The sequence below is a fragment of the Camellia sinensis genome, chromosome 14 (genome assembly GCF_055761805.1).
Source record: "Camellia sinensis isolate YWXY chromosome 14, ASM5576180v1, whole genome shotgun sequence".
NCBI classification, from domain to species: Eukaryota; Viridiplantae; Streptophyta; class Magnoliopsida; order Ericales; family Theaceae; genus Camellia; species Camellia sinensis.
The window spans coordinates 5,198,749-5,218,906 of NC_138974.1; positions in this window are offsets into that span (position 1 = coordinate 5,198,749).

Consider the following 20,158-nt stretch of genomic DNA (forward strand, 5'->3'; position numbering starts at 1 on the left):
CAAATCTTGGCCTTTCAAATCTTGCTTGGGATGTTAAGTAACATCTACATAATACATGGGGTGATGACATATCAAGACAAGAGTGTAGTTGCTTTATAGTCCCCTGCAACTAAGGACTTTCAAGACAAGAGTGCAGTTGCATTATAGTCCCCTGCAGCTAAGGACTTTCAAGACATGTCATCAAAACAAGATAGTATTTGATATACAAAATAGGGATAATCATTCATACTTGATCAAATACTTTTCTAAACCGAAGCAAGGCTTTGCCAAAACTTTATAACATAACTTTATTAAAAATACCACTCACATAGTTCTTGGGGCGTCGGGATCAAGGCAAAGGTCCAAGTCCTACAAACACGTGGCAAAGTCTATTGAACGCACTCTTAAAACAAGCTTCACATGAATGCAAATGATCTAGGGAAAACATGCTGAAAATCATCTAGGGAAAACATGCTGAAAACATCTAGGGAAAACATGCTGGAAATACCTAGGGAAAACATGCTGGAAATCATCTAGGGAAAACATGCTGAAAACACCTAGGGAAAACATGCTGGGAATCATCTAGGGAAAACATGCTGAAAACACCTAGGGAAAACATGCTGAAAATACCTAGGGAAAACATGCTGAAAACACCTAGGGAAAACATGCTGGGAATCATCTAGGGAAAACATGCTGAAAATACCTAGGGAAAACATGCTGAAAACATCTAGGGAAAACATGCTGGAAATCATCTAGGGAAAACATGCTGAAAATACCTAGGGAAAACATGCTGGAAATCATCTAGGGAAAACATGCTGAAAATACCTAGGGAAAACATGCTGGAAATCATCTAGGGAAAACATGCTGAAAATACCTAGGGAAAACACGCTGGAAATCATCTAGGGAAAACATGCTGGAAATCATCTAGGGAAAACACGCTGGAAATCATCTAGGGAAAACATGCTGGAAATCATCTAGGGAAAACATGCTGGGTACCAAGCAGGTCTTGGAATGGATGCACAGAAATGATCTAGGCAAAAATGACCTAGCTGAGTGAACTCAGGAGGTCTTGGCCGAGGTCCCACACCTCTTGGCCGAGGTGTGATTACCTAGGCTTCAGTATGCAGCTGCCTGCCGAGGTGTTACAAGGTGCCGGCAAGGGTGTACCATGGTCGGCCTAGGTGTGCAGTGGTTAGCCTAGGTGTGCGTGCAAGATAAACTAACGTGCAAGTGATCATGCAAGGTAGGCCAAGGTGAGATACGATGCTTGGCCTAAGTGTGTGATCTAGGCAAGAGTGGTCTCGGTGATCACACCTAGGGAAATGAAGCCTGGAAATCTGGGTTTCATCCTTGAAGAACATGGGCATGAAGAACATGAAGAACATGAATGCTAAAATCATAACTTGTTATTACAAGATCTGGGATTTCGTGACATGAGTTCGAAAACATGGACCTGGGTACCCATACTTGAAAATCATGCAAGAACAAACACAAAAACATGGATCTAGGCATGAGCCTTCGGATCAAAACATGACTTTTCTTGAAGAACACATGAATGCCATTTTCTCTTTCTAAAACCGATACTTCAAAGCAATGCATGGCTTACAAATCATTTTCAATCATGCAATGCAATAACATAAACATAAAGAACATCATGAGCAGATCAAGGATCTAACCTTAGAACGCGGATCTAACGGTTGGATCTCTAGGAATCAAGCTTGGAAATCTACTCTCTCTCAAGAACTCTTCTCCCTCTTCTAGAGCTTCTCTCTCTATTCTTCAAAACAATATACAACAAATGAGGGGTTTCTCTCTCTGCCGGCTGACTTAACTCTCAGCTCGGACACGTGGCAACGGTTGTTTTGTTCTCTTCAAAAAGGTGATAGATTGACAAGACAAGGCCCTGACAAGGCGTATCTAGCAAGCTACTCGGAATGGCACTTCGGCAAGGGGTGACATCGGCTAACCACAAGACTTCGGCAACTAGGGTGACAATGACCTCGGCTAGGAAGGACAACACTTGACTAAGCTGTGCCACACCTCGACCTAGATGTGCCACACCTCGGTCTAGGTCATTCCAGTCCCAGAACAAGATCACTAGGTGCAAGGATTAAGGATCTCGGATGCCTAGGTGATAACATCTCGGCCAATATGCCTAGGTGATGGTGGAGGTCACAAAAGCGGTTCCAAGATGGTCCAAGGTGTAAGAGGTTCAAAGGTGTGACCTAGGCTTAAGATGACCTCGGCTTAACATGACCTAGGCTTGGCATGACCTAGGCTTAACATGACCTAGGCTTGGCATGACTTAGGCTTGGCATGACCTAGGCTTAACATGACCTAGGCTTGGCGTGACCTAGGCTTAACATGACCTTGGCTTGGCATGACCTAGGCTTAACATGACCTAGGCTCGGCATGACCTAGGCTTAACATGACCTAGGCTTGGCATGACTTAGGCTTGGCATGACCTAGGCTTGGCATGACCTAGGCTTAACATGACCTAGGCTTAACATAGCAAGGAAGGAACAAAACATGCATACAACACTTAGGCAAATCACATAAGCACAAAACAAGACAGGTACCTTTACTTAGGCAAAACAAGTCAAAGTCTGCAAATGCAAGCTTAACATGAGAAAATCATGCAATGTACATGAACATGACTAAGACATGAATGTGGGTTATTACAGTCTACCCTCCTTAAAGAAGTTTGGTCCCCAAACTTAACTTACCTTGTCCCCAAAACGGCTCCCGATGTCAAGTTCTCATTTCTTCTTATCTTTTCTAGCCTTTGCCCACAGACAGTCCTTCACACGGTGACCGATTCCGCCACATTCAAAACACGCTCCTGTTGCCCAATAACAAACTCCAAAATGTCGCCTCTTGCAACTCGTACATGTCGGCTTACTATTACCTTCTTGCTCTGTGTTGCTGGAACTGCCCATGTTCGCCTTCCTCTTAGCATTGAACGGTACCTTGCGATTGTCATAGTGCTGCCTCTTTTTCTGTTTCTCCCCCAAATTCTGACTCTTGTTCAAGTTGGTTCCTGTCAGGATGGCCTTGTCCAATGCTCTGAAATACGTCGGCATGTTGAGCAATGTGCCATCTCCATACGAGGCTGACTGTGGTTGCACTTGTGGTACTGGAGGAGGTGGAGGTGGTACTGCTTGTCGGTCGTCCGTCTGCTCGGCCTGAGTGGATGCGATGTCAGTGTTCTGTTGGCTTACCTGCCTTAACTCGCGTGTCAAACCTTCAACCAGTTCTTCCAATCTGTCTATTCGGTCTTCGAGATAACCTCGGCTAGCTGGGGTTTTACCTCTTCTCATGATGCTGGGGATATGCAGGATGTGACACTTAAACAAAATGAACAAATGAACATGTATGCAAGGGAACATGATCATGCCGATGTAACAAAATGTTCATGCCGAGATGATGCACACCTTGTCAAGTAGCAAGCAACATGATGCAATCCTAACATTCTTCTAAGGGACATCCTATGCTCTTTAGGACTCAAAGTGTGTGAATAACGTACTATAAGGAACACGTGCTCTGATACCATTCTGTCACGCCCCCAAACCGCCCCTAGTAGTTTGGTGCCGTGATGGCCAGTAATCCGAGATTACCGAAGGCCGACTTACAAAATTCACACACAATCAGAGTATTTATATAGGGGGCTCACAAATGCGGAAGCAATAATTCAAATACAAGTGGTCCATAAGAGCAGTGCATAAGTCAAATGGAATGGCATACATCTTTACATAGCATTGAAACTTGAATACAAAAGTACATATTACATCTTGGCAAAAGGCTTCTCAAGCCGACATAAATATAACACATGAAATACAAAACATGGAACATGATCTTCAGGATTGCCGACATCCTTACAGCCGACCAAACAAGCATACAAAACACACATCTTGGCGAAGCCGACCTCTTGCTTATTACCTACATATATACATAGGGAGGGTGAGCTTGGATACTCAGTGAATGGTATAAGTAATAAAGGGGTTAAATGAATGATTTCCAAGGTTCTTGTCAAAACAATACATATATCATAGCTTGTTCAAAACATGGGATGAATCAAGTTCATCGATCAAATCTTGGCCTTTCAAATCTTGCTTGGGATGTTAAGTAACATCTACATAATACATGGGGTGATGACATATCAAGACAAGAGTGTAGTTGCATTATAGTCCCCTACAACTAAGGACTTTCAAGACAAGAGTGCAGTTGCATTATAGTCCCCTGCAACTAAGGACTTTCAAGACAAGAGTGCAGTTGCATTATAGTCCCCTGCAACTAAGGACTTTCAAGACAAGAGTGCAGTTGCATTATAGTCCCCTGCAGCTAAGGACTTTCAAGACATGTCATCAAAACAAGATAGTATTTGATATACAAAATAGGGATAATCATTCATACTTGATCAAATACTTTTCTAAACCGAAGCAAGGCTTTGCCAAAACTTTATAACATAACTTTATTAAAAATACCACTCACATAGTTCTTGGGGCGTCGGGATCAAGGCAAAGGTCCAAGTCCTACAAACACGTGGCAAAGTCTATTGAACGCACTCTTAAAACAAGCTTCACATGAATGCAAATGATCTAGGGAAAACATGCTAAAAATCATCTAGGGAAAACATGCTGAAAACATCTAGGGAAAACATGCTGGAAATCATCTAGGGAAAACATGCTGAAAACATCTAGGGAAAACATGCTGGAAATACCTAGGGAAAACATGCTGGAAATCATCTAGGGAAAACATGCTGAAAACACCTAGGGAAAACATGCTGGGAATCATCTAGGGAAAACATGCTGAAAACACCTAGGGAAAACATGCTGAAAATACCTAGGGAAAACATGCTGAAAACATCTAGGGAAAACATGCTGAAAACATCTAGGGAAAACATGCTGAAAACACCTAGGGAAAACATGCTGGGAATCATCTAGGGAAAACATGCTGAAAATACCTAGGGAAAACATGCTGAAAACATCTAGGGAAAACATGCTGGAAATCATCTAGGGAAAACATGCTGAAAATACCTAGGGAAAACATGCTGGAAATCATCTAGGGAAAACATGCTGAAAATACCTAGGGAAAACATGCTGGAAATCATCTAGGGAAAACATGCTGAAAATACCTAGGGAAAACACGCTGGAAATCATCTAGGGAAAACATGCTGGAAATCATCTAGGGAAAACACGCTGGAAATCATCTAGGGAAAACATGCTGGAAATCATCTAGGGAAAACATGCTGGGTACCAAGCAGGTCTTGGAATGGATGCACAGAAATGATCTAGGCAAAAATGACCTAGCTGAGTGAACTCAGGAGGTCTTGGCCGAGGTCCCACACCTCTTGGCCGAGGTGTGATTACCTAGGCTTCAGTATGCAGCTGCCTGCCGAGGTGTTACAAGGTGCCGGCAAGGGTGTACCATGGTCGGCCTAGGTGTGCAGTGGTTAGCCTAGGTGTGCGTGCAAGATAAACTAACGTGCAAGTGATCATGCAAGGTAGGCCAAGGTGAGATACGATGCTTGGCCTAAGTGTGTGATCTAGGCAAGAGTGGTCTCGGTGATCACACCTAGGGAAATGAAGCCTGGAAATCTGGGTTTCATCCTTGAAGAACATGGGCATGAAGAACATGAAGAACATGAATGCTAAAATCATAACTTGTTATTACAAGATCTGGGATTTCGTGACATGAGTTCGAAAACATGGACCTGGGTACCCATACTTGAAAATCATGCAAGAACAAACACAAAAACATGGATCTAGGCATGAGCCTTCGGATCAAAACATGACTTTTCTTGAAGAACACATGAATGCCATTTTCTCTTTCTAAAACCGAACTTCAAAGCAATGCATGGCTTACAAATCATTTTCAATCATGCAATGCAATAACATAAACATAAAGAACATCATGAGCAGATCAAGGATCTAACCTTAGAACGCGGATCTAACGGTTGGATCTCTAGGAATCAAGCTTGGAAATCTACTCTCTCTCAAGAACTCTTCTCCCTCTTCTAGAGCTTCTCTCTCTATTCTTCAAAACAATATACAACAAATGAGGGGTTTCTCTCTCTGCCGGCTGACTTAACTCTCAGCTCGGACACGTGGCAACGGTTGTTTGGTTCTCTTCAAAAAGGTGATAGATTGACAAGACAAGGCCCTGACAAGGCGTATCTAGCAAGCTACTCGGAATGGCACTTCGGCAAGGGGTGACATTGGCTAACCACAAGACTTCGGCAACTAGGGTGACAATGACCTCGGCTAGGAAGGACAACACTTGACTAAGCTGTGCCACACCTCGGCCTAGATGTGCCACACCTCGGTCTAGGTCATTCCAGTCCCAGAACAAGATCACTAGGTGCAAGGATTAAGGATCTCGGATGCCTAGGTGATAACATCTCGGCCAATATGCCTAGGTGATGGTGGAGGTCACAAAAGCGGTTCCAAGATGGTCCAAGGTGTAAGAGGTTCAAAGGTGTGACCTAGGCTTAAGATGACCTCGGCTTAACATGACCTAGGCTTGGCATGACCTAGGCTTAACATGACCTAGGCTTGGCATGACTTAGGCTTGGCATGACCTAGGCTTAACATGACCTAGGCTTGGCATGACCTAGGCTTAACATGACCTAGGCTTGGCATGACCTAGGCTTAACATGACCTAGGCTCAGCATGACCTAGGCTTAACATGACCTAGGCTTGGCATGACTTAGGCTTGGCATGACCTAGGCTTGGCATGACCTAGGCTTAACATGACCTAGGCTTAACATAGCAAGGAAGGAACAAAACATGCATACAACACTTAGGCAAATCACATAAGCACAAAACAAGACAGGTACCTTTACTTAGGCAAAACAAGTCAAAGTCTGCAAATGCAAGCTTAACATGAGAAAATCATGCAATGTACATGAACATGACTAAGACATGAATGTGGGTTATTACAACTATGGTGGGCAGTGACGGTGGGGGTGTTGGTGTTGAAGAGGAGGCAGTGATGACGGAGGTAGACACGGAGGCGGAGGGAAGGTGTTGGCTGTGGTGGCAGAAACGATGCCCCTAAGGCTTATTTAGGGATTGTTTAGAATGATTACAAAAAGATGTGCGGTGATGTGATGAAAAAAAGATAAAATGATGGATTATTTAGGGGATGCCAAATCACCCTTTAGATCGGGAAGAGTAAGAGATGGATTGTTTGATTTGTTAGAGATAAGGCTTGATTGGTAAATATGGATGGGTATTTTAGTCATTTTGTTTCAGATGGGCTTTATGGATAAACTATTTCTGCAATTGCACCTTTGACCCAAAAAAAAAAAATTAATTTTGAAGTTTTGGTTTGAGTGCCCAATAATAAAAGGATAAAATAAATATTTAAATTATTATTGTCGGACTGGATTAGAATGCATGCTTAAATTCCAAGTCCAAATCTGTCACGACCCCATTCCGCCCCCTAGTAGAATGATGCCATGATGGCTAGTAATCTGAGATTACCAAAGGCCAACTTACAAAGATTCACACAATCAGAGTATACATATGGGGCTTACATGTGCGGAAGCAAATTTAAATCTAAGTAGTCCATAAGAGTTGTGCATAGATCAAATGAAATGACATACGTCTTAACATGATTTTTATAACTTGAATACAAAATAAAATACATCTTACATCTTGATCAAAAGGCTTCTCAAGCCGAAATATACAAACGACATGAATCACAAACTAAGAAGCATAATCTTCAAGATGCTAGCAAAACATGAATCCGAAAACAACTTGCAAATAACATCTAGGCGTCACCACCTTCTTGCTCGTCACCTACATATATATAAGGAGAGGGTGAGCTTGGATACTGAGTGAATGGTATAAGTAATAAAGGTTTGAATGAATGATATTCGAGATTTTTATGAAAACAATACATATCATAGCTTGTAACAAAACATGGGATGAATCAAGTTTATCAATCAAAGTCTTTCAAAGCTTCTTAGGATGTTTACTAACATCTACATAATACAAAGGATGACATTCTTGACAAAACAAAAGAATAACCGTCCCGGAATTGAAGCACACCCGTTCATGACCGTCGGTGGCCGACCCGGAATCGGTTAGACAACCCACCCGAAAAACCGTCGTGGCAAAACGTTACCCACCCGTACAATGCCGTTGGTGGTACCATCCGTACATGACCGTCGATGGCAAAGAGATATCTCAACGTAGGTGCTACATAGGCTTAACGTCCCCTAGCACGAAAGGACCTTCCAAGAATGTCATCAAAACAAACATAATACTTGATACAAAAACTAATGGATAATCATTCATACTTGATCAAATACTTTTCCAAAGCGAAAACAAAGCAAAGCTTTATCAAAACATTATAACATAGCTTTATTAAAAATTACCACTCACATAGCTCTTCGGGTGTAGGGATTAAGGCAAGAGTCCAAGACCTACAAGTACATAATAAATCCCATTGAATGCACTTCAAGAAGACAAGAAGAGATGCTCAAAGATGGATATGAAATGCATTCCCAAAATAAGCTTTACATGAGTGCAAATGATCCTAGCATTTCTTTCCAAAACCAAGTCAAGACAAAGAAAAACATGTGCTGGGAGTTAAAACACTATTTTTCTTCTAGGGAAAACATGCTGGGTACCAACCAGGTCCTGGAATGGATGCATAGAGATTATCTAGGCCACAATGGCCTAGCTGGGTGAACTCAAGAGGTCTTGGCCGAGGTCCCACACCGCTTGGCCGAGGTATGGTCTCCTAGGCCTAGGTGTGTGGCTGCCTGCCGAGATGTAACAAGGTGCCAGCAAGGGTGTACCATGGTCGGCCTAGGTGTGCATGCAAGATAGGCTAAGGTGCAAGTGATCATGAAAGGTAGGCCAAAGTGAGATACAATGCTTGGCCTAGGCGTGAGATCTAGGCAAGAGTGGGTCTCAGTGACCACATTTAGGCAAATGAAGTGTGGGAATCTGGGTTTTCTCTTGAAGAACATGAAGAACATGAATGCAAAAATCATAACTTGTTATTACAAAATCTGAGATTTCAAGGCATGAGTTAAGAACATGGACCTGGGTACCCATACTTGAAGTTTTAATGAAAACAAACACAAAACCATGGGACTTGTTACAAACTTTCAGATCAAAACAAGGCTTTTCTTGAAGAACACAAGAACATCATTTTCTCTTTCTAAAACCAAACTTTAAATCAATGTATGACTCATGAATCATACCAGATTATGCAATGTGATCATATGAACATAAAGAACACCAAGAGTAGATCAAGACTCTAACCTCAAATCACGGATCAAACGGTTCAAACTCTAAGGATCAAGCTTGGAATCTAGCTCTCTCACTCTAAGAACTTCTCTTCCTCTTCCTAGAGCTTCTCTGTCTTCAAAGGCAAAGATATGACAAATGATATGGGTTTCTCACTGCTAGCTGGCTTAACCCTCTGCTGGGACACGTGGGATCACTGGATTGGATCTCCTCAGAAAGGTGCCAGAATCAAAAGACAAGAGCACGACAAAGTGTGTATAACAAGTAAGGTGGCATGGGTACTCTGACAAGGCAATGATCTCGGATTAGGACATAGGCTTCGGCAAGAAGGTTTCAATGATCTCGGCTAGGAAGGATAACACTTGACCTAGCTGTGCCACACCTTGGCCTAGATGTGCCACACCTTGGTCTAGGTCATACTAGTCCCGGAACAAGATCACTAGGTGCAAGGATCAAAGATCTAGGACACTTAGATGATAACATCTCGGCCTAGATGATACACATCTCAGCCTAGGTGATGCACACCTCGGCTTAGATGATGACATCTCGGCCAATATGCCAGGGTGAAGGTGGAGGTCAACCAAAGCGGTTCCAAGATGGTCCTAGGTGTTGGCGTGCAATGGCCTAGATGTAAAAGCTCAAAGGTATGACCTAGGCTTGAGATGACCTAGGCTTAACACACCAAGCAAGAAACAAAGCATGCAAGCAACACTTAGGGAAATCACATAAGCACAAAACAAGACAGGGACCTTTACTTAGGCAAAACAAGTCAAAGTCTACAAATGCAAGCTTAACAAGACAAAATCATGCAAATGCACATGAACGTGACTAAGACAAGAATGAGGGTTATTACAAAATCATTTATCAAACGGACTTAAAATATTAACCTATCCTAATTTTTTCGATCAAAATGTCCCACCAAGCCGTAAAAAAAATAGGGCTGGATATGGCAGGCTAGCTCGCTAATGTCCATTCCTTGTCTCAACATAGTTAAATGGGGGAATTCTATTTATGCCTAAAAAATCATTAAATACTCTTAATTTTAATTACATCCTGTTTAATTATTTAAAATTTTATTTTACTCCCATTACACCATATTATTTTTTTAAACTACCATCAAGGTAAACCCAAATAATAAATAATAACAAACTAAAAAAACTAAATTATTTCAAAAACTTTTCAATACAGAAAATAATTCTCAAATACAAAAAAAAAATTATAAGCACATAACCATTATAAATACAGAAAAAAATCAAACTTTTACATAAGTATTATAAAACATTTCAATACAGGAAAAAAAAAAAAAAAGAGAGAAAGCCTTTTACATTATAAATTATCCACAAGAATGCTCATGAAAAAGTAAAAATTAAACTTATAAGCACATAAGTATCATGCACTAACAAAAAAGAGTAGTTCTCAAATAATGTAATATTTGATCATCTTCTTCTTTTTATTCTTCAAGGTCTGCGTTTTCTTTCATACTTGTTTGTTAATGCTTCAGTGCTTCGCATTCTCTCTGGTTTTCCCTCCTACTTGTTAACTCCGCATTCCCTTATTTGAGTATTACTTTCATACTTGTTTGTTATAAATTATTTTGATTATTACTCTCATTCATTATCTGATTTTGTTCAAACTTTCTTCTAGGGTTTAGGGTTTCAAAATAATAAAAAATAATGATGTTGATGATAATGGTGAGTTTTGGTAGGGTGGATTGGAGTTTTGGAGGGAGGATGAAGAAGAAGAAATAACTTTAATCTCTTAGAGAAGAAGATACAAAGATTATAATAGGAATAAGTGATTAAAGTGTACCATGAGAAGGAACAAAAAATATTTTAAGGTTTAATGTGTGTTGTTCTTATTAGTAAATTCATATTATGATATAATAAAAATTTAAATTTATGAATTTAAATTAGGCATACTAAAACATATTTTTGGTTCAAACAGAATCCCCCAGTTAAATGACCATCAAAAACTCCAATCTCTTCAACCATAGAAGCAATCACTTCCCCATTGCAATCTCCAACAATGACCCCAATCCCAGCTTCATTCTCTTCTCTAAATGTAGATCCATCTAAATTTGTTTATTGTGTTAATTTTGGTGCCTATTATTTTAAATTTTTGGGATAATTAAAAAAAATCAAGGTTTTAACCTTATAACAAAATAAAACCTGAATTTTCAATTTTGTCAATTTAAATTCTAATATTTTGATTTATTTTCAATCTAAACCATTTACTTATTTTTTGTTAAGTAAAACTAATGGAAAATGAATATTTTAGTTATTAAATTCAATATGATAATACATTAAATGTCTAAAATATCATTTTCATTGAGTTTAATGACTAAAATATTTATTTTTTCATCGATTTTACTTAATAAAAATAGACAAATAGTTTAAATTAAAAGCAATTTAAAAGTTTAGTGTTTAAATTGATAAAATTAAAAATTCATAATTTATTTTGTTACAAGACTCACACATTGGGTTTTTTTTTTTCTAAATGTTTTTAATGTTATCCTTCTAATTTTTTATTTTTTTTAATTTAACCCAATTAACTATGATGTTTAAAAAAAATTGATAAAAACCAAGAGTATGAGAGAGAAAAATTTTATGAAAAAATTTCAAATTCAGTGGGGGCTTTTTGGAAAAATAGTTACAAATAAGTGATAAAATTTATAAATATTAATAATTATAATTATAAATTTTTTCATGAATATGTAATAATTTTGTATAACTATCACTAAATAGTAAATTTTACAAAATTTTATGGGTACAATTTATAATACATACTCTTTAAAATATGCAAGTCGTGATTTTTTGCCGTGTTGTTGTCATAATTAAAGCACTTTCAGTCCGTTGACACTAATTTTTGAAATTACCTATCGATAGGAATAATGGCTTGGCATGACAGATGTGCCAGTAGTATAGCATGAAGTAGCATGGTGACGTGGCATTTAAAGAATTAAATCAATTCCAGGAAAAACCAAAAGAGTTCGCTATTGCAAGTGAGTTGGAGTCATTGCTGAAATCAAGAGATTGAAGACCAAGTTAGAGTAGAGTTTGTAGGCAGTTCCTAAACAAAGGGATATGGATAAAATGAAGCAGAAAATCAAGAAAGATCATGGTTGCATCAAAAGGTGGCCATACCAGTATAAAAGATAAGGTTTCAAAAAAGAAAAAAAAAAATCCAACACAACTCACATATCAAGATTATTAGGCATAACTTCTATTTTAAGAGTAGTTAACTTAATAATTTTAGGAGTAGATTAGTGATAGCTTTTTTCCCTTTTTCTCTCTGTCGATCAGTGTATTTTTCAATTTTTTATTCTTGTTTAAAGTTTATGTGACTTGTAATAAGTGACATTTTACTTAATTAATACAAATTCAATTTTGTTTCCACCATATTTCTTCTTTATTGTACCTCTAAAGAAGTCTTTAATATATTTAAGGCATAGAACTCAAACCCTAAGTCTAATATATTTTTTCCGTCGAATGGCTTTTATTGATTGATTGGCACGCCTAGTGGAACATTTCTAATTTAGAGTAATGGTAAAAAAGAAGTAGACTGACCTTGGTGACACTAGCAAGAAAACAATGGAAGACGTTGGTCTTCTTGGAAACCCCAATAAGAGGATGTCACGACCCAAACCCACCCCTATAGGTTTAGTATCGTAATCGGCCATTAATCCTAAGATTACCGAAGGCCTCTAAAACAAATTCATAATATAAGGGGCTAGCTGAAGCAAATATCAACATACATTATCCATAGAGCTATGCAGACTTATATGGAACAGAAAATTTAAGAACTTTATATGTATATTAACAGATCATCTTTACGTCATCCAAATACTGATAACCAAAAACTTGTCGAAAAGACGTAGGAAAATAAAAATTGTTCACTTGACATAACATTGAACACAAAGACTTCAAGGAACCTCCACGTGAGGCGCATTGGTTGGTTTGACAGAAACAAATCCAGACTAGAAATCTCAAGCTTGGTTACGCGCTTTATCACCTACATAATATAAATAGTGAGCTGGAGCCCAGTGAATAACAATAAAGTAAAGGTTTTATGAATAATGTCCATACAGATTCAGAAATCAGAGTTTAGATCAGAAACTAATTCATGTTCGTATTCAGAATTTACAAATAGTTATATGTGATACATCCATTAACGCTAACATATCAGATTGGTCATAAAGACCTATATACATAGAAGATGGTCATAAAGACCCATATGCAGAGCAAATAAGCGGTTATGCATAACCAGTTCCATAAATGGAACCCACGTGAAAACCCTAGTACCAAGTAACAAATGACAAATATCACATGATACTAAGAATGCCACGAATACATTTCAGAGAATTGGACAATCATTCATGATTCATAAAATAGCATTTCAAAAAAATAGATCATATCATATTGTTTAGAAAATACTTAGAGTCAAACATAGTTTTACAGAGTTGTTACTCACAGATAGCTCCAGAAGCAAATTAGACGAATTAGACAGATCAGACGGACTACGGCATGTGACCTACACAAATACGTGACAAATACACATTGAAACACACACTCGGTAACACTTAACCTATCACTTTTCTTTCTTGGTGTATTTCTAATTCATTTCCCCATTAATGTAGCCTAAATCATGTCTTAAGAATACCTTAGATGAATTGAAGATGCAAAAATGTACTTTGAAAACACTTGTAAAATTTCAAAAAATAGGGCAGTTCATTTGAGCGCAACTTTGGTCACTTGAAAGGTCTACAAAGTCTGTAAAAGTACTAGGAGCTCTCATTTTACACTCGAGCCAAACATATTGGTCGCTCGAGCCAAGATAAAAAATAAAGGGTGGTTGTTCGAGCAATCTTTCAATCGCTTGAGCCAACCATCAAACTCTATAAAACTTCTAAGAGCTTGAAATGTACACTTGAGCAATAGTTCCTTCGCTCGAGCAAACTTTGCTGTGACGACCGGTTTTGTTGTGCGTTTCTTGTTCCTCTCTGTTTACCTTCGGGTTTACACTTGTTATAGTGTTGGTTTCGACTTGGAGTCTTGTTGATTGTTTGAGGTTGTTGTGTTCAAATATTTTTCTCAAAAGTTCTTGTTTGTTGTTTATCCCGGTGTTGAGTTTCATTTGTTCCGGAGCGTGCGAGGTCTGTCCGGAGCGTCAGGAATTGAACCGATAGGTTTCTGGACTGAGGACCAGGGCTGCATGTGCGGGGCCTTGGGCCGCATGTGCCGGAGAGGGGCCGCACCAACAGGAGGGTATGTTTCAGGGTATGACAGCTTGCACACTTCTAAAAAGGCACGTGCGGGAGTGAGGTGCGAGGGAAAAGGGCCGCATGTGCGGGAGCACACACCACACCTATGAGAGTAGGCTCCGCACGTGCGGGAGGTAGGTGGATCCGGAAATTTTCCTCTTTTCTTCTCTTTTTGGGCTGAAGTTGTATCACTTTTGTATATATCTCGCTCCCTAAAAACATCTATTCCTTCTCTCTACATTTCTTACCAAAAACCTCTCAAGATCTTTGATTTCTTCAAATCCATTAGGATTTAGATCTAAGTTCTTCATCAAAGTTGGTTAATATCTCAAGGGCTTCTTTGTGTGCGGTGAAGATTGAGTTTGGGCCTCGTTGATTTTGGGGTTTCATCTCTATTCTTCTTCAATACTTGAGGTAAGGATTTTCTTTGAGTTATATATATGTTTTTTTGCAAGATCTAGATGATTTTCGAAACCCTCCTTTGATAGCTTTTTTTAAAAATTGGTTGTTGATTCAAAGAGACAAGTGATTTTGAAAGTGGGTTTACTTTTGTTTCTTTTAAAATAGAAATTGAGGGCTTCGAACTATATTGATCGATGAATGATGTTTTTGATGAGATTTCTTCAAGTATTTTGTAGAGGAATGATTTTGGTGAGAAAACCTAAAAATTGGGGTTTGTGAAAGATGTTGAAAAACTATGGAAGAAAAGGTCATATTTACCTTGGACATCAAATTAATGAATGCTTTGTAAAAGTCGTAATTGTATTCAAATAAATTATGAGTTTCATGAAGTATGAGAATTGTGATTTTGGAAATGTTGTTCTAAAGCAAAGAAATGTTGTTATAGTCTTGAAATGGCTAAGTTGTTGAGAATGCTCAAAGTGTAGAAAATATGTTATCCCTTGGATGAATTGAAATATAAGTATATATATATATATATTCATCTTGTGAAATGGCATTGGAAAGAGGAATTGGAATTTTTTATCACAATGGTAAGGTTGTGTGGAAGAATTGAACATGGAAGAAATATTACATTACATTGATTATCATTACATTTGCATATCAATTTGTTTGATAATGAGAAGCTTTGAAATTTTGATTGGAAAACTTGCATTGAGAAAAGAATGTCGTGAAACAAGTTTTCATGAAATGGTTTTTTGGGTAAATACGGTGGTAAGTCTTGAAAGGTGGTGTAGATGAAATTGATAAGTTGGCCTGAGTGTCCCAGGTGAAGGACCGAAAAACCCGTGTGAATAGGTGTCGAGCCTTCTAGTTAATACCGGTAAAAATGACAAATTGGTAGCACTTGTATAGACTACTTGCAGACACGTACCTAGGGACTACCAGAGTTGTATTTACCGCCCCATGAATTAAATTGTTAAGTTTTGAACAATGGTATTGCATGGCATCATTGAGCATGATGATTTTCAAAAGATGAAGATGTGATTTATTTGCAACAAGACATAGCATGGCATGTGCATTCATCTCTTGAGACTTGTATAAAATGTATATACTTTGTTAGGAATTTCCTACTGGGCTTTATGTTCACCCTATGGGATTTTTGTGCAGGAAATGATGTGGTGATTTTGCCTAACTAAGGGTGTGGAAGTGTGTGTGTAAAGGGAGCACAATGCTTTCATTTTGCGTGACTCTACTTTGTAAGCCAAGGGTTATACTTGTGTGGGTTTGAATAACCGATTTGTGTAACCGGGCCTAAGCCTTGGAAACTTGTAAACCCATGAGGGTATTTATTTGTTTATGTTATCTTGATTTGAGGTGAATGTAGTATCACATGAGGATTATTTGTATCATGTATTGCAAGCGCGAAGATTTACGTTTAGTCTTACTTTAAAGAACCATGATTATTGTATTATCATGTGGGTATGAAAATTGGGGCGTTACACTTTGCGAACCCTGGAATTTCCAAATTTGTGTTCTAAGTTCAAAACTCAACTTTAACACATCTAAACTCATTCTTTTAGGGTAAAACTTGGGACAAACACTTGAAAGCTTGTGTAACATCATGAATTGAAGATCATTTCGCAAAATCAAAAACATGTCAATTCTTTAAAACCAAGCCTTAAACTTAATGTCTAACACTTATATGCATTGTTTTGAGTTCAAACTCTTTGAATCATGAACAAATTAGATGTTTTGTACAAAACCATATTGGTTTCTCAAAATTTAACAAAAATAATTCCATGCATGTGAGATATGAGGTGGAATTCAAGCTCAAACTTCATGAATTATGCATGCAAGGTTGTGATGATCTCAAATTCTACATTCTTAACTTATTTCTCATGCTAGTCTCTTAATTCACTTGAATTCCCATATTTGATGTTTTAAATACATATTTTATGAGTTAAATTCTTACCTAAAATCCTTAATTGGACTTTATGTAGCAAATTCCTTGAGTTTCCAAGTCAATTCCTTAATCTTTCTCTTCAATCTACTCTTTCCCCCTTGATTTGAACTCTCTCTCTCTCACTCTTCCTTCTTCTACACGTTTTTGAGCTCAAAAATGGTGATGAGATTGTGTTCTAGAAGTTATATTGGCCTTATATAGGTCCAATTAGCTTAGGTAAATTAATTGTGATTAAGGGTAATTAATCCCACTCAATTTTAATTAATTTATTCTAATTATTTGGATCCGAATTGAATTCCAATTAAACTTACCATACAATTCTAAAAATTCAAATTAACACATTAACGCAGTCAATTTTATGTTTGGATGTCGATAAGGCCTTCAATTAACATAACAAAACAGAATTCAGAACAAATGTTCCTACGACTAATAAATAGGAATGCAAATCACATACAAAATGCACAATTAACACATAATATCTTTCTTAAAACTTAATTAGCATCCTTAATTATGAATTATGGGATAATTACGAATCGAGGTTGTTACCTGTAACAAGCCCGCGGGGGGAGGGGGGGGACTCGCTGCAGTTCGGACTCTCGATTTGTGTCACGGTTCTTAATCTGAACCAAAGAGTCCAAATCTGGCAAATCGTTTTGAGAAACAGATTTTTGAAAAAGTAGTGCCAAACATGGACTGCTTTGCCAGATACAGAGTCGCCACCTAAATATTTTTTAAATGGGAAAATTTAGGAAACCCTGACTCGGTGCCGAAGGCCACATGTCCGTCATCACCGGAGTTGTCTCGGCTCGGGAGCTTGGGTACGATCGGGGAAGGTCAGCTATGAGCACCCCCTTTCGCCCGGTCTGAAGACTGGCCTCTACTAACCGTGATATCCGTTTTTGAAAACTTTATGTGTTCTTAAACCAATTATTAGCCTAGAATTACTACGTTATGCGCGCAACAAACAAGTATAGACTAGATTGCCTAATTTGGAAAGAGACATTGCATATCCGTTCGTTTTGAAAATGCTTTGGAATTTGCTACTCGCAAGTAGGCTGAAACACGGATTTCAATGAGTTCTTCCAACTCAAACAATCCAACCTTCACCCACAGGCATTCAAGCAGTTTATAATACATAAGCATCTAGCTACATGTTAACCATGCTATCATGGCAACATTCACACTCATGCGATATGCTAAAGTGGAAATACTTACATCGTACTCCGTGCCAAAACAAAGAACTCGTTAGCAAACATACATGATCCAAGTCCATGTTAAGTGTCTAATGCATCGCATACAAAATGTTGCTAGAATAGGCTCGGCTATCCTAAACATGTCATGTGAAAATGCACAATTATCACATATTCACTTTTTGATTTGAAGTACGAATGCAGTTAGCGTGATGTACCGAGCCTAATGCATGTAATACAAAATGCATGAATGCACGCATGTATAGCATAAGGTATGCTGAATTTAAACATGCCCTAATCTACCATCATAAGCAGGTAAATAAAAGGGAAGAAAGACGTGAGGTTGGAAGACATGCACACACTCACGCACACTTATTACAGATTTGCCCTCGCTCGGAGGGACCGAATAAATATTACAAATTAATTAACTACGCAAGCTAATTAATATTACAAATTGCCTAATTTAATTAACAAATTAAATAGACTAAGAAAAACAGTAAACCGCCTCGAGAAGCGCGCCGCCATGCACAAGCTGCCTCTGTTTTCCTTCCTTCACTCCTCTGGAGGCTGTCAAAACCTCAGGGTTACATCCCTTGGCACTGGGGAGTACCACCGGCTGAGTGGGATCATCACCGGCACTGGTATGTGGCCATCGGCACAAAATTGAAGCTGTCAGCAGAGAAAAGATTGCCGGCCGGCACCTTACACTGCCGGTCGGCAAAGAAAGCCTGCAGAACCTGCAACTCACAGCAACAGAGGGCAAAACAAGGCATGGCAGCACAATTCAAGGCATGTATGCACCAACCATGTCCCTTATCGTGATAATGACTCAAAGGGGCATGTGCCTCGATTCTCGGACCACCAATCACGCATTCCCATGCATGATGGCCCAAAGAACCAAGTATGCAGCTTTGGTTTCAAATGCAATGCAAACCAATCAAACAAAACTCCCAATCCCTATCACCCATATCAAGGGACAAGGAATGCATGCAAGATGCAATGCAACCTAGGCATACAAGCTAGGAATGCAACATGGCATGGCAATGAACTTATGCGATTATGCAAGCATACATGTGGCAATGCAAATAGATGGCAAGATGGGCTTATACATGAATTAGGCAGCTCTAATAAGGCCTAAAACAGTGGCCATTAATGCCCAAAATGGATGCTAAGCACACATGCACACACACATGTTAAGACCCAACACGTAGGCACAAAGCAAGCAACATTCAAGCACACTTGAAAGAGACATTCATGGGCTAAAAGCATGCAACATAAGCTCTGAAAATCATGCTAATACATGGTGCCAAACCAAGCAACAAATCAAGCTAAACATGCAACAAATAGTCTAAGTGTTCAAAGCAAATCCAAGGAGCATTGAAATACACTTACAAGACTAAACATGGTATGAGCTTATTGACCCAAAACAGAGTTTTAGCACATAACATAAGGCCCGAAAGACCACTTAGATGGCATCTAAATGGCTCAAAACATAGGCATGCACAAATGGTCAAAACAAGGAGCATGCAACACATGCTTCCAAAGCATTAAAGAGGCATGCAAGGCAATCAAACAAGCATGGAAATGGGACTGAAATGGCATATAGAGGGACTCTAAATCACCAATTCGATGCAAAGATGTCATGCTACACATGCACATACTCAAGGCTAACAAGCCCAAATACAAAGGAGCTATATCAAGCATGCCGAAATCAACCCAAACACTTAGGGACAGACCTAAAACATGTCAAGATAAGCACAAAATCTTGACAAATGCAAGCCTAAAACATGCTCCAACAAAGGCTAACAACCTAAAACATGTTAAGGCATAAATACGGCATTACATGGCAACTATGCTAAGCATGCATGGAGTTCCAAAACCAACTTAAAATCATGTTATATTATAGGTATATAAGCATGAAAAACAGACCAAACATGCTCAACACACACTCAAGCATAGGCTTCCTTAAGAGGCCAAAATATGCCCTTTTCAAGGACAACAAGGAGAGGGGGTGGCCCTTTCCTTCTTGGGACTTCAAGGCATCATCTTCACCACTGAAATCCCTCAAGATTTCAGTGGTGAAGAGACCCCAACA